At 42.3% G+C, this 25,839-nt stretch overlaps 1 protein-coding gene across 1 annotated transcript in view; it reads right to left on the reverse strand.

Moving 5' to 3' along the window:
* LOC126148896 (organic cation transporter protein-like) overlaps positions 1-25,597 on the reverse strand; it is a 146,031-nt gene extending 120,434 nt beyond the window's left edge. Inside the window, exon 1 of the mRNA XM_049915783.1 lies at positions 25,522-25,597. The gene's annotated coding sequence lies outside the window, so the exon portion shown is untranslated. The remainder of the gene's footprint in view (positions 1-25,521) is intronic.
* Positions 25,598-25,839: the final 242 nt, after the last annotated feature.

A 25,839-nucleotide genomic window follows, 5' to 3' on the forward strand; every position in this document is an offset into this window, starting at 1 on the left:
AAATGACTTATTGATACATAACCAAAACGGATTCAGAAAATAACGTTCTTGTGCAACATGAAGTAATGGGTGCTGTCGACAAGGGATGTCAGATCGATTCCATATTCCTAGGTTTCCAGAAGGCTTTTGATACCGTTCCTCACAAGCGACTGTTAATCGAATTGCGTGCATATGGAGTATCTCTCAGTTGTGTGACTGGATTCGTGATTTCCTCTCAGAGAGACCACAGTTCGTAGTAATAGACGGTAAATCATCGTGTAGAACAGAAGTGATATCTGGCGTTCCGCAAGGTAGTGTCATAGGCCGTCTGTTGTTCCTGCTTTACATAAATGATTTAGGTGATAACCTGAGCAGCCCCCTTAGATTGTTTGCAGATAACGCTGTAATTTACCGTCTAGTAAAATCATCAGACGGTCAATTACAATTACAAAATGATCTAGAGAGAATTTCTGTATGGTGCGAAAAGTGGCAATTGGCACTAAACAAAGAGAAGTGCGAGGTCATCCACATGGGTACTAAAAGAAATCCGATAAATTTTGGGTATACGATAAATCGCACAACTCTAAGGGCTGTCAGATGGACTAAATACCTAGGAATTACAATTACGAGCAACTTAAATTGAAAAGACCACGTAGATAATATTGTGGGGAAGGCGAATCAAAGACTGTGCTTTGTTGGCAGAACATGTAGAAGATGCGACAAACCCACTAAAGAGACAGCCTACATTACACTTGTCCGTCCTCTGCTGGAATATTGCTGCGCGGTTTGGAATACTTACCAGGTAGGACTGACGGACGACATCGAGAAAGTACAAAGAAGGACAGTTCGTTTCGTGTTATCGCGCAATAGAGGTGAGAGTGTCACTGATATGATACGCGAGTTGGGGTAGCAGTCACAGAAACAAAGGCGGTTTTCTTTGCGGCGAGACCTATTTACGAAATTTCAATGACCAACTTTCTCTTCCGAATGCGAAAATATTTTGTTGACACCTACCTACGTAGGGAGAAATGATCATTATAATAAAATAAGAAATCAGAGCTCGAACGGAAAGATTTAGGTGTTCCTTTTTCCCACGCGCCATTCGAGAGTGGAATGGTAGAGAAGTAATATGAAAATGTTCCATAAAAACACGGGAGAACTGCCGGATATCAGTAACGTCCTGCCACGATATTTCGGAGCAGAGTCTTCTGGCCATCTTCAGGTGAGTGCCACTGGAGTAGTACTGGCGAGTACGCGCTGAGCGGCTTTAAATAGCAGAGCTCAGCGCGTACTCGCCAGTACTACTACAGTGGCACTCACCTGAAGATGGCCAGAAGACTCTGCTCCGAAATATCGTGACAGGACGTTACTGATATCCGGCAGTTCTCCCGTGTTTTTATGGAACAATCAGTACGCCGGGAAAACTTTAAACATCACAAATATGAAAATGGTTCGATGACACTCCCGCCAGGTATTTAAGTGTGAATTGTAGAGTAACCATGTAGATGTAGATGAAGACGAATGGGGCTCCATAAGCAGGGAATTTCATGGCGGGCTGAAATTGCAAAACCACTCGTCAGTGACGTGCTGCAGAAGTCATTAAACCTGGACAGTGACGCAGTGGAAGGGACTCATTTGGTCGGATGAGTCTTGTTTCACTCTGTTTATAACTACTGACAGAGTTTTCGTCGCGAAAGTGGAATGTGGCGGGGGTTTGATGACGATGTGAGCAGCCGCATAGTGGTATTGCACGGGCCCCATGATTGTTCCGGAAAGTCGCATTACTGCCAACCATTATGTAACCATTTTGGCTGATCAGGTCCATCCCGTTGTGCAGTGACTGTTCCCCAATGGTGTTGCTGTGGTTTTGTGAGCTCGAGGATGAATTGTCGCATGCACCCTGACCCCCACAGTCACCGCATATGGATATTATTGAGCGTTTGTGGTCTAATAAAAATGGCTCTGAGCACTATGGGACTTAACATCTGAGGTCATCAGTCCCCTAGAACTTGGAAATTATTAAATCTAACTAACCTAAGGACATCACACAAATCCATGCCCGAGGCAGGATTCGAACCTGCGACCGTAGCAGCAGCGCGGTTCCGGACTGAAGCACCTAGAACCGCTCGGCCACACCGGCCGGCGTTTGTGGTCTACTTTGGAGAGAAGGATGCGTCATCGCTTTCCATCTCCATCATTTTCACCTGACCCTGCCACTATTTTTCAGGAAGAATGGTATAAAACCCCCTTTAAAAACTTACAGCACCTGCATTTACCCATTCAGAGATTCGGAGGCGACTGGAAGCTGTTTTAAATAATAAGGCTTTTGACATGGCTGTCAATCAGCGACTGTTGTATAATACAAAATTTTGGAAAACACAGCCCTCAGTCGCGAACACAATTTGTGACCTAGGTTTCGGTGCCACCAGGGACACCTTCCTCGGACAAAATCAAAACTAAATGTTACAGCATAACGCACCAAAAAATACGAAAACTGCGGTCATACCTGACAGCGTCAGATAGTCAGAATTAAAATAAAATGCAACAGAGGTGCAAGGTACTAGGGGCTGCCATGTGTCCTCTGCTACAGTCAACACAAAACTGAAACATCATGTGACTTGTGCGCAACGGCAACTTCAAGACAATACCGCCATCTGGTGGATAATTGGTAAAACAAGCTATTTTGTAAGCATATCTCGTAACTGCAGAGAGGAGCCGGCCTTGGTGGCCGAGCGGTTCTAGACGCTTCAGTCTGGAACCGCGCGACTGCCACGGTCGCAGGTTCGAATCCTGCCTCGGGCATGGATGTGTGTGATGTTCTTAGGTTAGTTAGGTTTAAGTAGTTCTAATTCTAGGGGACTGATGACCTCAGCTGTTAAGTCCCATAGTCTCAGAGCCATTTGAACTGCAGAGAGGGAAATAAACAAACACCTGAACGGTTGTAAGTAGGCTGTTTATGTTTTCTTATTGGCAACGTTACATAGCGCTCTGTATGAAAATCACTGGCTTTGCTGTGTGCAGTCTGTAGCTAGTTTGCATTGTTGTCTGCCATTGTAGTGTTGGGCAGCGGCAGCTGGATGTGAACAGCGCGTAGCGTTGCGCAGTTGGAGGTGAGCCGCCAGCAGTGGTGGATGTGGGGAGAGAAATGGCGGAGACTTGAAATTTGTAAGACTGGATGGCATATATATTATGATTATTAAGGTAAATACATTGTTTGTTCTCTATTAAAATCTTTCATTTGCTAACTATGCCTATCAGTAATTAGTGCCTTCAGTAGTTTGAATCTTTTATTTAGCAGGCAGTAGTGGCGCTCGCTGTATTGCAGTAGTTCGAGTAACGAAGATTTTGGTGAGGTAAGTGATTTGTGAAAGGTACAGGTTAATGTTAGTCAGGGCCATTCCTTTGTAGAGATTTCTGAAAGTCAGATTGCGTTGCGCTAAAAAAATATTGTGTGTCAGTTTAAGCACAGTCGTATATAATTTTTCAAAGGGGACTTTTCATATGTTATGTAAGTAGGCTGTTTATGTTTTCTTATTGGCAACATTACATAGCGCTCTGTATGAAAATCACTGGCTGTGCTGTGTGCAGTCTGTAGCTAGTTTGCATTGTTGTCTGCCATTGTAGTGTTGGGCAGCGGCAGCTGGATGTGAACAGCGCGTAGCGTTGCGCAGTTGGAGTTGAGCCGCCAGCAGTGGTGGATGTGGGGAGAGAAATGGCGGAGACTTGAAATTTGTAAGACTGGATGGCATATATATTATGATTATTAAGGTAAATACATTGTTTGTTCTCTATTAAAATCTTTCATTTGCTAACTATGCCTATCAATAGTTAGTGCCTTCAGTAGTTTGAATCTTTTATTTAGCAGGCAGTAGTGGCGCTCGCTGTATTGCAGTAGTCCGAGTATCGAAGATTTTGGTGAGGTAAGTGATTTGTGAAAGGTACGGGTTAATGTTAGTCAGGGCCATTCCTTTGTAGGGATTTCTGAAAGTCAGATTGCGTTGCGCTAAAAAATATTGTGTGTCAGTTTAAGCACAGTCGTATATAATTTTTCAAAGGGGGCGTTTCATATGTCGACCCTTAGCCGAGGATACCTCACTGGAATCTTCTGATTTTTTCTTGTAGTTTGTGTGATTAGTGTAGATTTTGTTTATTGCTATTGCGTAATTGTAGAGAGAATCTCCTTTGTAGTTGCAGTCTTTCATTGTTGTACAGTAAAACAGTTGTGGCATGCATGTAGATTTGCACCAAGTATTTCGCAGCTGCGCTTGCAATTATCTAGATATTATTTTCAGTGCTATGTTAATGTGTTCTCCTATTTTTGCTCTTCAAATTGTGTTTTTCTGTGTTGTCGTGTGAAATATTGTGACAATAATGGCGTGTGAAAAACGTAACACTAGGCTCCAAAGTAAACTGAGAAATAATAGTGACAACGAGCGTAGCTTATCAACACCACTGTGTAGTGAATTAACAGACATTCGAAGTAGTAATTTGGTAATTGTGCATAGGGAAATGGAGCGGGCGGCAAACAATGGCGTAGGCAGTGAAACAATTAGTGAACAGGGAAGCATTATCGATCGATCGCTTGGCAACAGTTCGCCTCAGGAATCCGAAATGACAGGACACAATTTTGCAAATACTGTAGATTCAGGTTTTGCGTCCTCACCGTTTTCTCAAATAAGTCAAGACACATTTTCTGCTTGTCAAAATGTGAATGTTGCCGGTGCAAATGCACTGCCGAAAAGCGTAGAGGAACAGATGACAGGACACAATTTTGCAAATACTGTAGATTCAGGTTTTGCGTCCTCACCGTTTTCTCAAATAAGTCAAGACACATTTTCTGCTTGTCAAAATGTGAATGTTGCCGGTGCAAATGCACTGCCGAAAAGCGTAGAGGAACAGATGACAGGACACAATTTTGCAAATACTGTAGATTCAGGTTTTGCGTCCTCACCATTTTCTCAAATAAGTCAAGACACATTTTCTGCTTGTCAAAATGTGAATGTTGCCGGTGCAAATGCACTGCCGAAAAGCGTAGAGGAACAGATTCCAGACACTAATGCATTGTTATTACAGCTAATGCAACAAATGGAACAAAATCAGAGACAAACACAGCAAAAGTTAGACACAATGGAACAAATTCTTCAAAAGTTAGAAACAATGGAACAAAATCTTCAAAAGTTAGACACAATGGAACAAAAGCTTCAAAAGTTAGACTCAGTGGAACATAAGATTGAACAAACACGTGAAGATTTAACTACTGAGTTACATAACATTGAATCGAAATGTCAAAAAGTCTGTAATGATGTAAAAACACAAATTTGTGAGCATTTTCAACCTTTTTTTTCGCGGCATGAAAATGCATTACAGAATCACGAAGCAGCCATAAAAGAACTCCAAACTATTGTTCATGAAAATCACGACACCTTGCAAGCTAAAATTGACTCAGTTTCATCTACCGATTCGGTTACGCAACTTGCAAAAACTCAAGAAAACTTAAAGGACACAGTAGATACGATCTCAACACAAATGGACACTCTGAAACTTGGTTCAGAAAAACACACTGAGGAAATAAGTACACTGTCGGAGAAAGTAGCTGAATTTCGGATCAGTTCACTAACTTATCTGCAAAGGTAGATGATGATCTGAATGACACAAGACCTGTAGCCATCACTGACACAGAAGAGTATGAACAAATTAAGAAATTCAAACAAAATCAGAATCAAATTAATACGCAATACAAAAGAGAAATCCGGGAAGTACAAGATCAGTTGGCACAAGTAATACAAAAATTTCATATTTCAGAGGACACTCGCGCTCCAACACGGGATGAGGAACTTAGAAATACGGAAAAGCCACAAAATAATAACACAGGGCATTTAGGAAATTATGAAAGAAATTGGCAAGGTGCACCGAATTTTGAGATGGAACCGCTGACACGACGTAACAATGACCGATATGCTACTCGCCGACACGATGATTTTGACTATAAGCTGTTCATTACTACACGTAAATTCAAAACGTTTAAGAATTCTGCCAACGACATTCATCCACAAGCGTGGCTCCATCAATTCTCTCATTGTTTTCCTCCCAACTGGTCATTGGAGCACAGGTTAGAATTTATGTGTGGCTACTTGGAGAATGAACCAGGTATAAGAATGCGATCGGTCATTCACGATTGTCACAGTGAAGGAGATTTTTATCATGCCTTCCTCTCACCATATTGGTCTCAAGCTACACAAGACCGAGTAAAACATAGCATCATAATGATGAAACATTTCGAACAGTCTGGATTTTCCAGTCTTGTGAAATATTTTGAAGACATGTTGCACATGAATCAGTACCTGTCAAACCCATACAGCCCCTCAGAACTCATCCGCATTTGCTTACTCAAATTGCCTGAACATTTACGACATATTATTTTAGCAGGACGTTGCAAAGACGACATTGAAGCTTTTCAGGGACTGTTACAAGAACTGGAAATTGACACTGACAATCGCGGAATGCGAAAACAGGAGCACAACAATTACAGGTCACATATGTCACAATTCCGCCATGAAAGAAATAATAACTGGACACGACAAGGCTATTCTCACAACACATATCATGACCAAAACAGACACCACCCGTATGACAACCATTGGCAGAGTAGTAATAATTACAGGGAAAGATCACCTCTCCGCAGTAGTGACTATCACAGAGACAATCAGAGAAACAGACAATTTGGGAACCAAAATAATTATTATCAAGGGAGACAGAATAACTTTAGACGCAACGGTCCAGTGCGCAGTTACAATTCAGGGAGAAATTCTCCACCACGTGACCGACAAGAAAGAAACTATGCAATCTACCGACATGACGACAGACGCTATGATTGTAACGACAGACCTGAATTGCATCAGAACTGGCGGGATTCAAACAGAGCAGGGCCCTCTCGAGGAGGTGAATTTGTAGAATTTAGGTCTCCAAATCCCAGTAACGACGCGCGCCAACAAAGAAACAGACAATGACTCACACCGCAGGCAGCCATGTGCGCCCGCTGGCTCAGGGAAAAATAACATAGACGCTAACCTTTAGAAAAATTTTAGCATTCCTTACCGACGTGTAACACATGATAATTGCGTTGAAGTTGAAACTCTGCATACTAGGAAGAGTAAAGGTTTACACCACATTTCACATGTAAAACCGTTTATTGAAAGATAATCTGCTTTTTAACTTTGTCTTTGCCATAAAACTTTTCACTTCACATTTCTAGTATGCTTTGTCAGACTTAAGAAACTGTTAACATGCAACAATGTTTGAAGTTAAATATCCAGTCAAGAACCAAGAGAATTTATTTAAACAGAAATTACGAATGCATTGTTATTGTGAACAGACGACACAGTGTTATTGTGTGTGTGCAATCTTGCTTGTTAGTTGCACGATTACGTAACGACTATAAGGCTCACATACTTAGAACGTTTGCCAGTACTGCTAATGAGATTTTAATGCACCATTTTGGTTTACTTGAAAATACATTCTGGATTTAAAGTACTTTCAGTGAGATACCAGATGACACAGTGGTTAGTTTATGTGACAGCTACACGATTTTATCACGACACTACTAATGAGTGACAATTTACAGTGCTGCTTTTGCGGTGTTTCTGTTTTATATCTGCACAGTTTTCTGAATTATTCTGGAAAGTAAAACATGTTTTAGTAGTAACTTTTGTGGTATAGCTACAGTGAGACAGCCTCTTTCGTAACACAACAATACGTTACAGCACAGTACTTTTTTCATCAGAACAATAAGCGTAATAACTAAGATATCTATACGCAAAGCATTTCACTTTTGTTTATCATGAGGTAAGTACATTGACTTCTGCACAACTTAGCTTTCGAAGGTCAATAACTACGACACTTCCACAGAGATTATCTTACAGCAAGACGCACATTTAGCGCTACAGCACACGTATTTGAGTGATTAATTTTGTACTTAAATCATTTATTTTTAAAGATATTTGAAGTACAATGATAAAGAGGTTTTCCGTAGTACATTTCATTCCATTGTTATAATCTGTAACACCTGAGGGTATAATTACATTAATCCTCAGGGGGGTACACGCTTACTTTGTGTACCATGTGTTTGGCAAGCACAAGGAGCCCTAGCTAATATGGTATTTGCTTATACAACTTTACACATCGGTACCATATTTCTCCAACACAGAATTACACAGCCACCTGATTATTTAACAGAGAAACAAACATTTTTTTTACTACATCAGTGACACATGTTTACGCAATTACACAGTTGGGTAACTTCACACTTACGAAATTGTATTTTGTCTGTACTGTGTGAATTGTTCATATTTTTTTGGAACCATTGTGATACTATGAGAGCTTTGAATGATGTATTTGGTATGGGATCACGATTTTTAAAGTACGTTTGAGGTAGATGACACTATTGGAATGAGCAGAGAATTTTTTTTAGGTTTTGACATTATTGCAGAAAGCTACGACATATGAAACGTCCCCTTTGAAAAATTATATACGACTGTGCTTAAACTGACACACAATATTTTTTTAGCGCAACGCAATCTGACTTTCAGAAATCCCTACAAAGGAATGGCCCTGACTAACATTAACCCGTACCTTTCACAAATCACTTACCTCACCAAAATCTTCGTTACTCGGACTACTGCAATACAGCGAGCGCCACTACTGCCTGCTAAATAAAAGATTCAAACTACTGAAGGCACTAACTATTGATAGGCATAGTTAGCAAATGAAAGATTTTAATAGAGAACAAACAATGTATTTACCTTAATAATCATAATATATATGCCATCCAGTCTTACAAATTTCAAGTCTCCGCCATTTCTCTCCCCACATCCACCACTGCTGGCGGCTCACCTCCAACTGCGCAACGCTACGCGCTGTTCACATCCAGCTGCCGCTGCCCAACACTACAATGGCAGACAACAATGCAAACTAGCTACAGACTGCACACAGCACAGCCAATGATTTTCATACAGAGCGCTATGTAACGTTGCCAATAAGAAAACATAAACAGCCTACTTACACGGTGTACATGAAGTAATTGCATTAGCGGGATACTACATGAAATAAAATACAACTAATGAAAGACTGGCTGTAGTACAAAAATTCCAGAATAAATGCATAAAGAAGACATATACGAAATAATCCATTAAATGACATTACTGCTTACTATAATAGATACGTTATCAAAACCAAAAAGGTTTTTTTTTAATTTACGTATATGAGCCGTAAAAAGTAGAAAGAAAAGGTATCTCTGAAACTGCAGGAATAAGTTGGTACATCTTCCGCGCAACTACACTTGCTCGTTGAGAAAAAGTCCGTCATTCGAAAGTAAATGCTTGAAAATTTCCAGCTCCTCCAAAATATCAAGTTTACGCCCTTTTTTTTCAATATGCAAAATTTCCAACTTCTCAACCCCTTTAGGGGAGTGCCCTGTGATTAACAGGTGATCTGCAAAAGAAGAATTAGGGGCACACGAACCGTTTTTCCTCAGAAAATGTTCTTTACAGCGAATTGAAAAGGCACGTCCTGTTTGACCATTATAATAGGCACTGCAAGTGTCACATGAAATCTTGTAGACACCAGATTTCTGCAGAGGGCTAGTAGTTGACTTTAAATTATGGATGATATTTTTTCTCAAGCTGTTATTTGTAGAAAAGGCAGTTTTACATTTGTTTTAAATGCCAATGGTAATGCGTTGTGTTTTTGGTGTTTTTGCATATTTTTTCTCCACTTGCTGCACACTTTGCGTTTCCACTGAAATACTAACGATTCGCGCGCCTTACCATGTAGCACACTTCACGCCAGACTGAAATTTGTTACAGTCCGTTCCCAGCAATGGTAAAGTAACTGGTGCAAAACACTTGCTTTTTTTGCGCAAGAAGTACAGTTGCCGAGCCAGTTAATTTCCACTGTTTTGGAAATGGCAACGATGACAGCATCCAGTATGTAGGCTGTCGGCCCGCTACATTATCTGATGCACTGCAGTCATTTTCTCCGTAGCTTTCTGTCGGGCGTAGCACAAAGGGAGCCGCGCTATGGAAGTGAGGACGCAGACATGCGTCATTGACCCGGCATCAGTCTGGGTCGCAGACTAGTTGATCCCATCGTCGCGCAGTGTTGGCACTGTGACGGCACATTCCGCCAGAGTTTATCCCCCAGCATCTGTTGCTGTTACTCAAATGTTAGCACGGCTTGTGCAGATGCGAACGTGATGGTGGCCCAGAAAACTCGTGATTCGGTGAAGCGAAAGTGGAGTGTTTGATGTTTAATTCCATACGCTTTGCTGCATTGACAAGCTTACAGACGGAGAACTGAAGCAAAATTGCGTCCCGTACGACGCTCTAACGCGAACGACATATCTTCGCACACTTACAACGACTTAGTGGCTCTGTAGACGGTGGTGGACATATAATTACTCTGAAAACGAATGTCGAGATATTTGACAATTGTAGAATCTGCCTTGTTAATTTATTAATGCGAAGATTAAATAAGTAGAACTAGATCGAACGTAAGATAAAGTTTTCGTCAACCTGAAGGTTGGTTTGGAGACACCAAAGTGAAGTGCACAACGTACCCGTTGGTAAGATTGTAGAACTAGAGCAGGAATTGCACAGTCTTGTCAAGAATTATGAGGAATTCGGGGTGTTCGAAAAATTTCGTCACTCATTTCAGAGGCGAATTAAGTATTGGACACAAATGCGGGGACAGCAGGAGCGAAAGCACGATACACTACATTTTCACAAGTAACTTGCTGAAATAGTAACAGCTAAAGTAGGCCACTGTTGAAATTTGACCCGAATTAAAAGAGGACTTAATCGTTAAGTCTACATTTCAAATATATTTGTACTAACTAGGACATTATTCCGTACTATAGTCAGTGACACCGATTAATCACACGTTCACAGTTACCTCGCAAACGGCGGGTTCTTCTTTACTGCAACGTTTTTGCTTTATTACACTGTACTTTTGTCCGTGTCGGTTATAATATTAATTATAAAACAGCCTTTACATGACATATTATACATAAGGACAACGTATTTAGAGTCATAAACAATCGCATTTCTGTAACGAGCAAGGGATAAGCACACACTCTAGCTTTCCGACGCTGATGGCTTTTTTTGGACTTAGCGAATGATAGGTAATCGCCTGTTCAGAATTTATCAGTTACCTCATTCCTATTGCCGTCTGTCATTCATGTCGCCAAATAGTCACTTAGCCTGTGATGGGAGACAAGGTCGTTTGCATCATCTTTCTGTTATCCGACTAAATTTTGTTCCGTATGCGACTCAACTGTTTGCGAGGCAGATGTGGGAAACCAGACGGGATTTGCTTAAACGAGTGCCGGAAACCACCTAAAATCGAACTCAACATGGACGAAGTATGAAATGAAAGCCGTTAATCAGCCGCGCGGATCCAATCCAGTACTGCTTTTCTATATCAAGCAGGCTGGAGCGCTACGCGATTCATTACTTGTGTTTGTAAAATCGCAAACAAATTTTGATTCTTAGTTACTACTTATCAATGGCGGTTGTGAAGATATACTCTACGAGTTCCAAAAGCATGTCAGCAGTCCTAAATTTCTCCTGGTGTGCAGATTTTTGGCTTTTACACAACGTATCAACAGTTTACGACTGTAATAAATAATTCGAAAATTAAAGTCGCGATTACAGAATTAGTAACTGCTGCATTAATTTGCCGGAAGAAAATTTCGCAATCCATTATACGAGGCAAGTTCGGAAGGTAAGTATTGTTTTGGAGAAAAACTCTTAAAAACATATTTTCAAATCAAAATTTATTTTTACAAGAAAGAGCATCTATGAAACTACTTCTCTACATAGTTTCCACCATTGTTCAGACATTTGTCATAAAAACAACTTTTCTATTCCCTCTTCACTGAAATATGCCGCCGATAAGGACAGCTATTGCTGAATATCGTTTCTTGCGTCGCCATTGTTGTCAAAGCGCCTTCCTTCAGCATCACGCTTAAATTTCAGAAAGAAGGAGCGAGAAGGGGGCTGTACGGCGTGGAATGCTCAGTCAGGGCTTTTGCTGCTTTATGACAAAACTCACGGCCCCATTCAGCTGGTGTCACCCATAGCATTGTTCAACATTTCGAAAGGGAACAGTTCGATCACCCGCCGTACAGTCCCGATCTTGCATCTTCTACCACTTAGTTCTTGAACTTAAGCGTCATCGTCATTTTGGAGGAAGACGTTAAGACGTTTTGACAGCGATAACGATGCTAAAAACGTCGTTCAGCAGTGGCTGCCTTCACTGGCGGCGTCTTTCTATGAAGAGGGCACAGAAAAGTTGCTTTCCCGCCATGACTGATATCTGAACAATATTGTCAACTATGTAGAAAAATAGTTTGCGATCCTCTCTTTCTCCTAAAAATAAATTTTGGTTAGAAAAAAAATGTTTTATGAGGGTTTCTTTTTTCCAAAACGATACTTACTTTCCGGATATGCCTCGTATTTTTATACTGCAGTGACACTGTCAGTGGGTGCCTTTTATGCTCACATTCCATTTCATGTTTTATGCGGTTTATATTTATATGAATCACAGCGTGAGAGACCAGCTGCCGTTAGCATTGTTAAAATTGTTAACGAGGCAACCTTTGATGAGTCTATAGAAAATACATATTATGTTATTAATGTTGCTAGTCCTTTTCCATCCTGGTGACACATTATAAAGTGTTCAACACCCTACATTGTAGGTCACCGACAAGCAGCTCTTCAACCAAGGGAGTACGTTACAGATATTTCTATGAACTGGGCAACTTACATTCCTCTCAACCGCTGTCTGTTCACTTACTTTCAGGAAACAGAACAACAAATTGCTAAATTTGAATTTTACACTTAAACTCAAGAATTTCGCTAGGCTTCGTTATGTGTTCTGTTATACAGGGTGAGGAAATTGAGACAGGGCAGTCAAAATATATCCAGAATGAACACATGTAAGGTGCTGTAGTTTTCGCTAATATACAGCGGACGACGTCGCATATTTTCTGACGTATGTGAGTAATTTTTAACGTTTGTAGCTGCAAAATTATGGCACTGGTATTTTTTTATGGAGCTATGCGCATTATCTGTGGCACTGGAAACAGCCTTCAGAGAGGACTTCGACGACATAACACTTGTGGAACTTGTCCAATAGTAAAAAGGTAACAACGCTATAAACCACTGGCTCTCTGTCAGAAGAACAGGTTCCACAAATTTCTGTCCTACTGTCCGAAATGTGAGCAAACGCAGCTCTGGTATGAACTGGTTCGTGTGGTCCACCTCTACGTTTGATGCCCATCAGTCTGTGCCCTGAGGTTGTGGTGGTCAGATATCTTGCCCTTGAAGCTATTCAGCCTTTCTTAGAGTGTACCACTTCTGAAAAAAGTGAATACGGCTTCCGTTTAGGTTGAGTGTCGCTAGGCCGCTAGATCAACGGTACGATGGTGCGCTGAAACGTATCCAAACGAAATCGATGCGTCAAACATTATGAAACAAATTGAAGAAATTGGAAGTGTGGAGAATAAAACACGCCAACGAAAAAGGACAACTGTGAGAGAATGCTACAACATTTTAGGAGAGGTAGCACACAAACCAGACGTCATAACATACACTCCTGGAAATGGACAAAAGAACACATTGACACCGGTGTGTCAGACCCACCATACTTGCTCCGGACACTGCGAGAGGGCTGTACAAGCAATGATCACACGCACGGCACAGCGGACACACCAGGAACCGCGGTGTTGGCCGTCGAATGGCGCTAGCTGCGCGGCATTTGTGCACCGCCGCCGTCAGTGTCAGCCAGTTTGCCGTGGCATACGGAGCTCCATCGCATTCTTTAACACTGGTAGCATGCCGCGACAGCGTGGACGTGAACCGTATGTGCAGTTGACGGACTTTGAGCGAGGGCGTATAGTGGGCATGCGGGAGGCCGGGTGGACGTACCGCCGAATTGCTCAACGCGTGGGGCGTGAGGTCTCCACAGTACATCGATGTTGTCGCCAGTGGTCGGCGGAAGGTGCACGTGCCCGTGGACCTGGGACCGGACCGCAGCGACGCACGGATGCACGCCAAGACCGTAGGATCCTACGCAGTGCCGTAGGGGACCGCACCGCCACTTCCCAGCAAATTAGGGACACTGTTGCTCCTGGGGTATCGGCGAGGACCATTCGCAACCGTCTCCATGAAGCTGGGCTACGGTCCCGCACACCGTTAGGCCGTCTTCCGCTCACGCCCCAACATCGTGCAGCCCGCCTCCAGTGGTGTCGCGACAGGCGTGAATGGAGGGACGAATGGAGACGTGTCGTCTTCAGCGATGAGAGTCGCTTCTGCCTTGGTGCCAATGATGGTCGTATGCGTGTTTGGCGCCGTGCAGGTGAGCGCCACAATCAGGACTGCATACGACCGAGGCACACAGGGCCAACACCCGGCATCATGGTGTGGGGAGCGATCTCCTACACTGGCCGTACACCACTGGTGATCGTCGAGGGGACACTGAATAGTGCACGGTACATCCAAACCGTCATCGAACCCATCGTTCTACCATTCCTAGACCGGCAAGGGAACTTGCTGTTCCAACAGGACAATGCACGTCCGCATGTATCCCGTGCCACCCAACGTGCTCTAGAAGGTGTAAGTCAACTACCCTGGCCAGCAAGATCTCCGGATCTGTCCCCCATTGAGCATGTTTGGGACTGGATGAAGCGTCGTCTCACGCGGTCTGCACGTCCAGCACGAACGCTGGTCCAACTGAGGCGCCAGGTGGAAATGGCATGGCAAGCCGTTCCACAGGACTACATCCAGCATCTCTACGATCGTCTCCATGGGAGAATAGCAGCCTGCATTGCTGCGAAAGGTGGATATACACTGTACTAGTGCCGACATTGTGCATGCTCTGTTGCCTGTGTCTATGTGCCTGTGGTTCTGTCAGTGTGATCATGTGATGTATCTGACCCCAGGAATGTGTCAATAAAGTTTCCCCTTCCTGGGACAATGAATTCACGGTGTTCTTATTTCAATTTCCAGGAGTGTAGTATGCTGAATGTGCGAGTGGAATCAGACAATGGACCGTCACCCAGTACTACATTCCAACACATTTCATCCTTTCCAAATTTCGCTCCATCAAAAGCTTCGTAGCAGAAAGTATCAAAACTGGTTGCAGTTCTACGAATGGTGTGAAAACTGCGAATTGATGCGGCGTTTCTATGCAAGATTTTGTTTAGTGGAGAAGTATCGCTTAGAAACCGTGGATAAATCAGTCTTGGCAATATGCATTTCTCGTCAGTTGAAAAAGAACGCTGGCCGACAGAAGGCGATGAATCAACACCTTTTTCTGTCAACCTGTAGTGCGGGCTTTTTGGAAATCGCGTGACCAGTCTCTGTTTTATTAGTGAGCCTCTAAATAGTCACAAGTATCTACAGCTTCTAACAGATATGATGCGGCAGATGTTGGAAGATATCCCTCTGGAGATAAGGCAGGCCATGTGGTAACAACATAATGGATGTCTCGCCCATTTCCCGCAGACATTATAGACATTCCTAGCAGAACATTAGGAGATACTAAGATCGATCGTTTGGGAACACAAAACCGCCTGCGCGATCCTCAAACTAGAGACCTCGGACTTTTATCTCTGGGTAAAATTAAAACAAAAGCTCGGCAAGTAGATTTTCGAAGACTTGAATGCACGCCTGTACTGCTATGTGTTCAGATGAAGGGCAAAGTACAGTATTGTCTGGCCGGGACGTATCAGTGCTCCAAATCAGATTCCTGAATACTTGATGCAACATTCATCAAAATAAACAATCGATCTATGTGCTGGGGAAAACAACGGGACAATATATTTGCTCGTTCTGGACATATTTTGGGTCGTCTACCTTACCAGTCTCACTCTTGGGACAGTTCGCCGAGGAGGAGGATCGGTTTGGATTCCGTAGAAAAGTTGGAACGCGTGAGGCAATACTGAACCTACGACTTACCTTAGAAGATAGATTAAGAAAAGGCAAACCTACGTTTCTAGCATTTGTAGACTTAGAGAAGGCTTTTGACAATGTTGACTGGAATACTTTCTTTCCAATTCTGAAGGTTGCAGGGGTCAAATACAGGGAGCGAAAGGCTATTTACAATTTTTACAGAAACCAGATGGCAGTTATAAGAGTCGTGGGGCACGAAAGGGAAGCAGTGGTTGGGAAGGGAGTGAGACGGGGTTGTAGCCAATCTCCGACGTTATTCAATCTGTATATGGAGCAAGCAGTAGAGGAAACAAAAGAAAAATTTGGAGTAGGAATTAAAATCCTTTGAGGTTTGCCGATGAAGTAATTCTGTCAGATACAGCAAAGGGCCTGGAAGAGCAGTTGAACGGAATGGACAGTGTCTTGAAAGGAGGATATGAGATGAACATCAACAAAAGGAAAACGATGATAATGGAATGTAGTCGAATTAAATCAGATGACGCTGAGGGAATTAGATTAGCAAATGAGACACTTAAATTAGTAGATGAGTTTTGCTATTTGAGAAACAAAAAACTGATGGTGGTCGAAGTAGAGAGGATATAAAATGTAGACTGGCAACGGCAAGGAAAGTGTTTCTGAAGAAAAGAAGATTGCTAACATCGAGCATAGATTTAAGTGTCGCAAAGCCTTTTCTGAAAGTATTTGTAGCCATGTATGGAAGCGAAACATGGATGATAACTAATTTAGACAAGAAGAGAATAGAAGCTTTCGAAATGTGCTGCTGCAGAATAATGCTGAAGATTAGATGGACAGATCACGTAACTAATTTGGAGGTACTGAATAGAATTTCGGAGCAGAGGAATTTGTGGCACAACTTGACTAGAAGAAGGGATTGGTTGGTAGGACACCTTCTGAAGCATCAAGGGACCATCAGTTTAGTACTGGAAGGAAGCGCGGAGGGTAAAAATCGTAGAGGGAGACCAAGAGATGAATACACTAAGCAGATTCAGAAGGATGTAAGTTGCAGTAGTTACTAGGAGATGAAGAAGCATGCGCGGGATAGAGTAGCATGAAGGACTGCATCAAGCCTGTCTCTGGACTGAAGACCACAACAACAACAACAAGTGATGATAGGAGAATGTATAATACCTGGATATACGGGTGTAACGGCTAAAGACGCAAATATTTTTAAATGTTGTACCTTAATATGTACAAGCTTCAGCCTGTTGTTTGGTTTGTCTCTGCATCGAATAGTCTTCCCACAACCACATCACAAGCTTTAGCACCTGATGTTTTCCGCACGGTCGTAACTGCACCACTAAGTGGACAACGTCTTTCAGTGTAGACTAACCATTTTGCGTCAACACATCCGCACTACAACACCTGACCTACTGCGCATAGGAAAATAAGCATACGGCTTGCTCGTGCCATATGTACTTTGAGGTACTACCGAACATAAAAATGTACTTCTTGTAGTAGCCGTAATATTAGTCTGTAAATGACATAAATACTTATGTAACGTTGTTCAGTACACCATCCGCAGTCACCAGTAGAAATATCTACACTTGTACCTCTACACCTTGTATGTTGCCCAGTGGGGTGACAAAGTCATAAGTATAGGCATGTGTCACATATTCAAATGTGTGAAAATATATTCTAGAAGTAGAATAATACAGCACATTGTGTGTAATGCTGTTTTGTTAACAGTACAAGAAACTTCGTTACAGTAGATATCGTTTCGTTCTTATTTGTAGTTGGGAGTTTTGAATTGAAAGTGTATCGGTAATTGCTGGTTTTGAAGTTTAGTAGGCTGAACAGTTTTCTTTGAGCGTTTAAAGTGTTTACGTAAGTGGAAGTACGCGAAAATTCGTTATTTTTATTTTATTTTTTAGAATTTCTAAGGGACGTGAAACTTTTAAATTTTACTTGCAGGGAAGAAGATGAGCTATCTTTACCGCAGTCAGATGCAGAGCATTTCAGCCAGAGTCATTATTTGAATTAACGACTGAACATTCACCGTGGATTAATTTACGCCCCTATTGCGCGTGATCTCACCTGGACCGGAATTAATACTCTAAGCGCATCCGGAGTAGGGAGTGGTGTTAGACGGACAGTTATAACTTCATTCACTGACCACACACACATTGTGCACAAGCAAGATCTGTTCAGCAACACCAGATCTGGTGCCCAAGCTCGAACAACATTAATTTGTAATACATTTATTAGGGTTTCTGTCAATACTAATTTGTTTGCGACACCTAATTATGAATCTTTAATTGCAGTTGGTGGCCATTTTGTTCCACAAATTCATGAACATTCATGAACTTACATCATTCTCAAAATGTTATATTCATTTAATTACATTGGTGTTAAGAAAGTTTAATTTAAAAAATCAATGCATTTGCGACAAGTTAAATTTGTGTGCCGGTCAGAGATTAGAAAACTACGCGCTTGCTTTTCACTGACAGTGCTCTTCCAGCCGGGGGCAAGTGTCCATCTTTCACCAGTTTGAATCAAATGCTTTACTCGTCACAAGTTTCTCCCTGTCTCCCAAATCCACTGTGGGAAGTGAAGGTCTATAGTCAGTTCCCAAGACTTCTAGGGATGTCTTTCTCCGTGAAATGCTTTGACTGACACTCTTGCTTACAGTTCCAACTTGCCTACAACTACTGAACACTGCGTTTAATACTCTCAAAGAAAGAAGAAAACATATTTCAGTTCAGATATCAATGCTGTTTTATGATGTGTATTTTCCCCAGGGGGTGATTACCGCAACTAAAACAGTTTAACACATACTGCTCAGTATTGTTCACAATTTGTTACCAGTACTAAAGGGCGTAGCAGGCGAGGGACATGGAAGGGAGGCAATTGAACCCAGAGTCATTTGTCGTGAAATCTTTAAAACTGTTCCGTCACTCACTGTGAGACTAACATATCACGTCACCTACACCCCCGCCTCTCCCCCGTCCTTCCACAGATACTCGGTATGTTACATTTCTGTCAATAACTCGTATGAGGAACGACAGCAAATGTCACAAGGAACGACATAAAGTGGTGGTTTCCTGTATTTCAATATGACAAAGCAGCAATGGCCTTTCGTTACATTTCTCACGTTTTCGAGATTGAACAGAGCCTCTGTAGTTCATCTGTGGTCACAAACTTTCGTTACGGTAAAGAATCGCCTCCAAAAATCTGCTTGGACAAGTTTATTTCGTTGCTAAAGTTCCACCTTACCAGTTCAGCGACGCCAGACAGGTAGCAGCCAGTTTAAATAATTCAGTTGTTTTTTATTGAAATGGACATGTATTTTTTTTAATTTTAACGTAAAATATTTCGTCTAAAGACAGCAGGAATATGGTTATCGTTTCAAAGTGCAGTTGGGCTTACAAAACATTCGTCCGACGGACGCTTCGGTAGATTCGTCGGCCTACACCACCTGTCAGGTTGTATTAAAGTAAGAGAGAGAAAATATTCAAAGAAGAGCTGCACAATTAACGTCGGGTTCGTTCATTCAGTTCAAGAACTTCACAGAAATGTTCTGCGAACTCCAGTAAGAGACAGTGGAAACACGACGTCGAGGCCCTTATAAAAGCTTACTGATAAAATTCCGAGAACATCCACTTCAAAACTCGTTAACAAGCGTGTTGCTTCCTCCAGCACACATCTCAGGTAATGATCATGGTGATAAAATTATAGAAGTTCCCTCTTACATGACCGCTCTTCCCGCGCACCATGCGTGTTAGGAATACTTTAGATGTGTGAGGATTTATTTACCCATAACATCAACTCTTAAATGTAGCCAGAAATTTTGCATATTTTATTGTTACATGCATTATACAACTTGTATTACAGTACCTCTTATATTTAGTATGGAATCTAAAATTTAAAAACAGTAGTTACAAGAGGAGTAGAAACAGTGACAACTACAGCAAAAATAACAGAAGTTTATATTTCCGTGGGGGAGCTGCATAACAGAGATACTCTAAAGGGTAGATTTGAACCGTGGGCCCTGGCAGTAACGGAAGTGGGAAAGGACGAATAACAGGCGAGAAACAGCAAAACTCAAGTATAGAACAAAGTAGGAAAACAAAGCTTGGAGAAATCACTTAAACGGGAAAAAGAAAGAGTAACTGAAAGTAACAGGTGACTGCTCTACTGCTAAACAAGGAGAAATGGTCATTGCGTTAATTTTTAGGACAGAAATTACGAAAATGATTAAAGGAATGTTTCAGTATTAAATTACGAAAATGATTAAAGGAATGTTTCAGTATTTTCTTAACTGCAAAATGATGCTGACGCTTTTGTAGAGGGTATGGTAGCTCGTTCCAACCGCTGGAATCTATGACTATAACCAGAATACTAGAAAAGTTAGATCTCTGTCGCTATTATAATGACATGATTCGTACCTGATGTTTGAGGCGAGATAATGAGGCTCGCGCACCTTGAGAAACCGACGAAGCGTGTCTAATCTAGCCACAACCATCCTAACCGAGCGTATGAGACAATGACTTTGTCATACAGGTTGATGTTGCAGACGTAAAGCACACAAACAACTGTAGTCTATAGTTTTCGGTATTCGCGCCGTGTTCATTTACGTAGCAATAGTAGGAGTCGGCAAGAACGAATGACTACACAAGTTTCTGGTTCACATCCTGCGGAAATACATTCCAAAATTTCTAGAGGACGCGGAGACAAGCGCATGTCTTCATGCACTTGATGACATCTTTTCTGCGTGGAATACAAAGGAAGTAATGTAGTTTTCTTTCTAGGTCATCAGCCTTTCGACTGGTTTGATGCTGTCCACCACCCTGTATCATCTTGCGCTAATCTTTTCTTCTTATCGTAAGTACTACACTCACTTTCCCCATTATCTGTTTTGCATATTCTGCTCTTTGTTAGCACCTAGCAGCGCCAAGTTCTCATCCGACAGCTGCCAGAGGTCGCGGAGTCGCTCCGACACGTGTTAAGGAGCTTGTAGCTGTCATAAGAACTGAGCCGTTGCGCGGTCACCAGTAAAAAGCTCGGAAATTCCACTCAGATAAACAAGTTTTCGTATGAAAATTAACTAACAAGGGGAACGCCTCAGACACGGCCAACCCATTCGGCTTATATTTGGCAGATAGTTGTATACAACCTAAAATGAAAGAATCTAAGATATTTTGGCTCAACCCTCCCCTCCCCCCCTTCCCCCACTCCCTTTTCTGACAAAACTACCATTAAAGCTGATGGAGTGCAATCGACTCGTAATTGACGAGATGGATAAATAACTGAAAAGAAAGCATTATTCATCATGTATGTGGTCCTCAAACGTATATATTCCTAGAAATGGAGGAAAGAAAATCTTTTTGGCTGCCACTTAACGTACGTGCAACGAAAGTGCCGCTGGTGTAGCAACCAAGGCAAAGGGGAACAGAGAACTTCTGTTCGATTCCCCTATGTATTCTTTTACTCGTTTGTATTTTTTCCGTTCCTAAATTGCTAAGTATAGGAGCGTTAATAAGGTAAGTATTTCAACGTGGAATAATAGAAGGTAGACAAATAAGCTTCTCAAACGACTCGGATTACTAAAGAACTAGAAACTTTGAGCCTCACTGTATGAAAAAAATTCCGAGTAAGTGTGCTGCGAGGGCGAGCGTTCGAACGTTTTTGCGTAAGATAGATAAACAATCCTTGTCGCAGTTGGTAGTATACACAAAATAACGCATTCGTACATAGCGCAGTATTCCATCGTAGCGTCTGGAAAATTGTTGCCCAAGTTCTGCTATACTTTTAAGGAACTAAAGATTAATTTGGTCCTCGTGGTATACATGGGTCAACCGTTTAACTGACTCGTTCAAAATTGTTTGCCTCACTTGCTCCATATCCGGTAAATTGACAAATTAAATTTACAAAACATATCTTGAGAACATTTTGGAACCATACGTTGCTGATAACAATTTTTGTCTGATATTCGATTCCTGGGTTGGACAAACTAATACTGTCATGAATCATCGCTCGTTCACGGATGTCGAGGATCAGCCGACTCGCACGGTAGAAATAATACCGACAAACAACTCACCTGTGTGTCAGCCAATTTAAAAACTTCCTTTTGAGGCTTCAAAATTTCAGTCTGCTCCTGGAAGACTAGCGGTAATAGCCCAACAGCGCGGGTGGGATAACTATTCCTAGCATAATTCACGATCAACTTTCAGCAGCGACTTTTCAAGCAATGTTATCGCATGCGTGCTAACCATCAAAGTTAATTCCCTGAAAATAATTGTTTTTAAATTCAAACCAAGTCTGTTTCCCCCCAAATCTTCGACAGAAACGATGTGATTGCGCGAAGATAGCGTTAATTAGAAGTTCTTGGTGCGGCGTGTACGTTTCTTTTCAAATGTTTATATGACAAGTACCACCAATCTGGATGTTCAAAAGAAATTGAGGTCATACAACAGAGTGTGAGAAAGAGCCATTGTACAGTGACCAGAATTAAACTTCCAATTTTTCACTAGTCCAAGTCGTTTGTCAAGTTTTACTGCCTACCTTGTTATTATTCCATACTGATTTACTTCCCTCCTATTGGCGGAGCGGTTCTAGGCTCTTCAGTCTGGAATCACGAGACCGCTACGATCGCAGGTTCGAATCCTGCCTCGGGCGTGGATGTGTGTGATGTCCTTAGGTTAGTTAGATTTAAGTAGTTGTAAGTTCTATGGGAGTGATGACCTCAGCTGTTACGTCCCATAGTGCTCAGAGCCATTTGAACCTCCTATTACTACAAATTTCAGAACAGAAAAAATATGAACGAAGAAAGAAATGCATGCGGGAATCGAAGTTTCTCCAGCCAGCGATGTTTTCGTTGCAAAGTATTTACATTATTGGTAGGTACATAAGCAGCAGTGAAAAAAGTTTTTTTGCTCGATTTATAGGAAAGTGAACGTTTGCGGACCACATATATGATGATGAAACATTCTCAGTTCTCAATCATACAGGGTGTTACAAAAAGGTACGGCCAAACTTTCAGGAAACATTCTTCACACACAAATAAAGAAAAGATGTTATGTGGACATGTGTCCGGAAACGCTTAATTTCGATGTTAGAGCTCATTTTAGTTTCGTCTGTATGTACTGTACTTCCTCGATTCACCGCCATGATTTCATACGGGATACTCTACCTGTGCTGCTAGAACATGTGCCTTTACAAGTACGACACAACATGTGGTCCATGCACGATTGAGCTCCTGCACATTTCAGTCGAAGTGTTCGTACGCTTCTCAACAACAGATTCGGTGACCGACGGATTGGTAGGGGCGGACCAATTCCATGACCTCCACGCTCTCCTGCCCTCAATCCTCTTGACTTTCATTTATGGGGGCATTTGAAAGCTCTCGTCTACGCAACCCCGGTACCAAATGTAGAGACTCTTCGTGCTCGTATTGTAGACGGCTGTGATACAATACGCCATTCTCCAGGGCTGCATCACCGCATCAGGGATTCCATGCGACGGAGGGTGGATGCATGTATCCTCGCTAACGGAGGACATTTTGAACATTTCCTGTAACAAAGTGTTTGAAGTCACGCAGGTACGTTCTGTTGCTGTGTGTTTCCATTCCATGATTAATGTGATTTGAAGAGAAGTAATAGAATGAGCTCTAACACGGAAAGTAAGAGTTTCCAGACACATGTCCACATAACATATTTTCTTTCTTTGTGTGTGAGAGATGTTTCCTGAAAGTTTGGCCGTATCTTTTTGTAACACCCTGTATATCGAGCTCGACAATTTTGAATCAACTACGCATCATGAACTTGAGGGCTAGTCCCCACAAAAACGAGGGAGACGGGGGGGGGGCTTAGCCAAAATATCTTTCAGTCTTTCATTTTAGATTGTATACAAGCGAACCGCCAAATATGAGCACCAAATCGGTTGGCCTTGTCAGGCCTTCCCTTGTAAGTGCGTCTTCGTTACCTGTGAAGACGTGTCCCGCAGCGGGAGTGAAACGCTAGGCACAGAAATACGCCTGGTCCAAGGCCTAATGTCTATAAAAACGATGTCACCCGGGTTGTGAATACGGCTGCGTTTACGATCGATTGTCTATAGAGTCTATTTCAACGTCTCAAAAATTAGCACGGTGATAAAGAGGCCGGAGTGGTATTCGGGCAGAGCTTGATTCTGATCACCGTCCAGTTACCCAGATTTATATTTCTCAAGCTTTCCCTTAATCATTTCAGGTGAACGTCAAAGTTACCGAGCGGAGTGATTCGCTGTCGGTAGAACCGGATGACACATCTCCGTCTGGGTATGTAGATGCTGGTTTTCCGTGCATTCTGTGTATCATTCAGTCCAATGCCGAGATGGTTCCTTCAACTTCCTAGGTCGGCTTTGAAGTGGTCAATGGGGTGAGAAGTCGTAAATTTCTTCTTCTAAAAAATTATTCAACTGAACCCATCTGACACAACAAGGTAATTCCTCTAATAACCATACTTATAACCCACAACATAAGTAATTTTATCTTACGTGTTCAACTTGCTCACATAACTTAACGCATACGCACTGAGGCTGGTCAGGCTCGGAGAAAAGTTATTTTTATGCGGTTTCTCAGATCTACTTAGAAATATATTGACTTTCTGTCCTCCGACTTGGGTCTCAGCCTCATACTGCAAACACAGGCATTCAAAGTACGAGAACACTTATACCAAAGTTATTAAGTGATCTCATTTTCCTTTTTTTGAGCGAAAGTTTATAGTCTCCCACAATCAGATGATTTCGGTGTCTATGCCCATTTTCAGGCCACCAAGACAGAAAAACGAGTTATCTATGTGTATTGATCACTGTAACATGACCATAGACGCTGAAATCAGTTTAGTGTGGGAATCTTGCAGAATTTCGTCTAATAATTACAGCCAAATAAAGGAAAAATGACGTCACTTGAAAATTTTGTACAGGTCGTGGACCACATTTCGAAGAGATTATTAAAAAGCACAGAGCAAAATTTACACATTTCGCTACCCATCTTTCGTTACCATGACTAGGCGATCACAGGAAAGGCTTCTGGTCGCGGAACTTACGTGTGGCATCACACGTTGACTCCTAAAACCAGAATTATTAGAAGTAAAAAAAGAACGAGAGAGATATTACGTGTCGACTCGCACAAAGTTAGTGAAAGTGGGCGATATGTCAAACGGTGAAGCGAGGAATGAGAGCGAGTAGACTGTATAAGGTTACACTCATCCACTAGCTGCTGTTCCCACGTGTAAAATCCACGTAAACTACAAAGAAGAAATAATTGTTTCTAAAGAAGAACCGACCTAGACGGTTTAAAATAACTGGAAAATTATCCGAAATGCGAACCGCAGCAGGATCGAGTGTCATACCATATCGTCCCTAGAACTTCTCAACTCAATCACCGTGTCAACATCAGACATATTTCCGTGATTCACTCAAGTGAAACTCGCACGGTTCGTTACAACAATATTGTTTGCGAAGTGTTCGCCTAGCCTCGTTGCGACAAAGGTCCGGAGCAAGTGGCGTACGCCGCCTAATGAGGCGTAATGGCCGGGCGCTTTGACACGGAACTTACCTGTGAGGTGTCCTCGCTCCAGTGACGACTCGCTGCAGGTGAATGGGCGGCCTAACGACCTGCCTCCAGGCGCGCCGCAGACGTTCTGAGAGCTCCGATTAGCCCACCAGCAGGACTACCGCTCCAAACGCCCGGCTGCAGCCGCGACGTCACAGTGCCGACCCGGCGTCCTCCAAAATTTGTTCTTCTCGGCTGATGCTGCTTATGCCCACTGCGCGCGGTCCGTCGTGCGCTTGTCGCCTTCTTGCGACTCCATCTCCAACGTGCCGGGGAGTGCTATACAGGGTGTTACAAAAAGGTACGGCCAAACTTTCAGAA

The sequence above is a fragment of the Schistocerca cancellata genome, chromosome 2, assembly GCF_023864275.1.
Source record: "Schistocerca cancellata isolate TAMUIC-IGC-003103 chromosome 2, iqSchCanc2.1, whole genome shotgun sequence".
Lineage (NCBI taxonomy): Eukaryota > Metazoa > Arthropoda > Insecta > Orthoptera > Acrididae > Schistocerca > Schistocerca cancellata.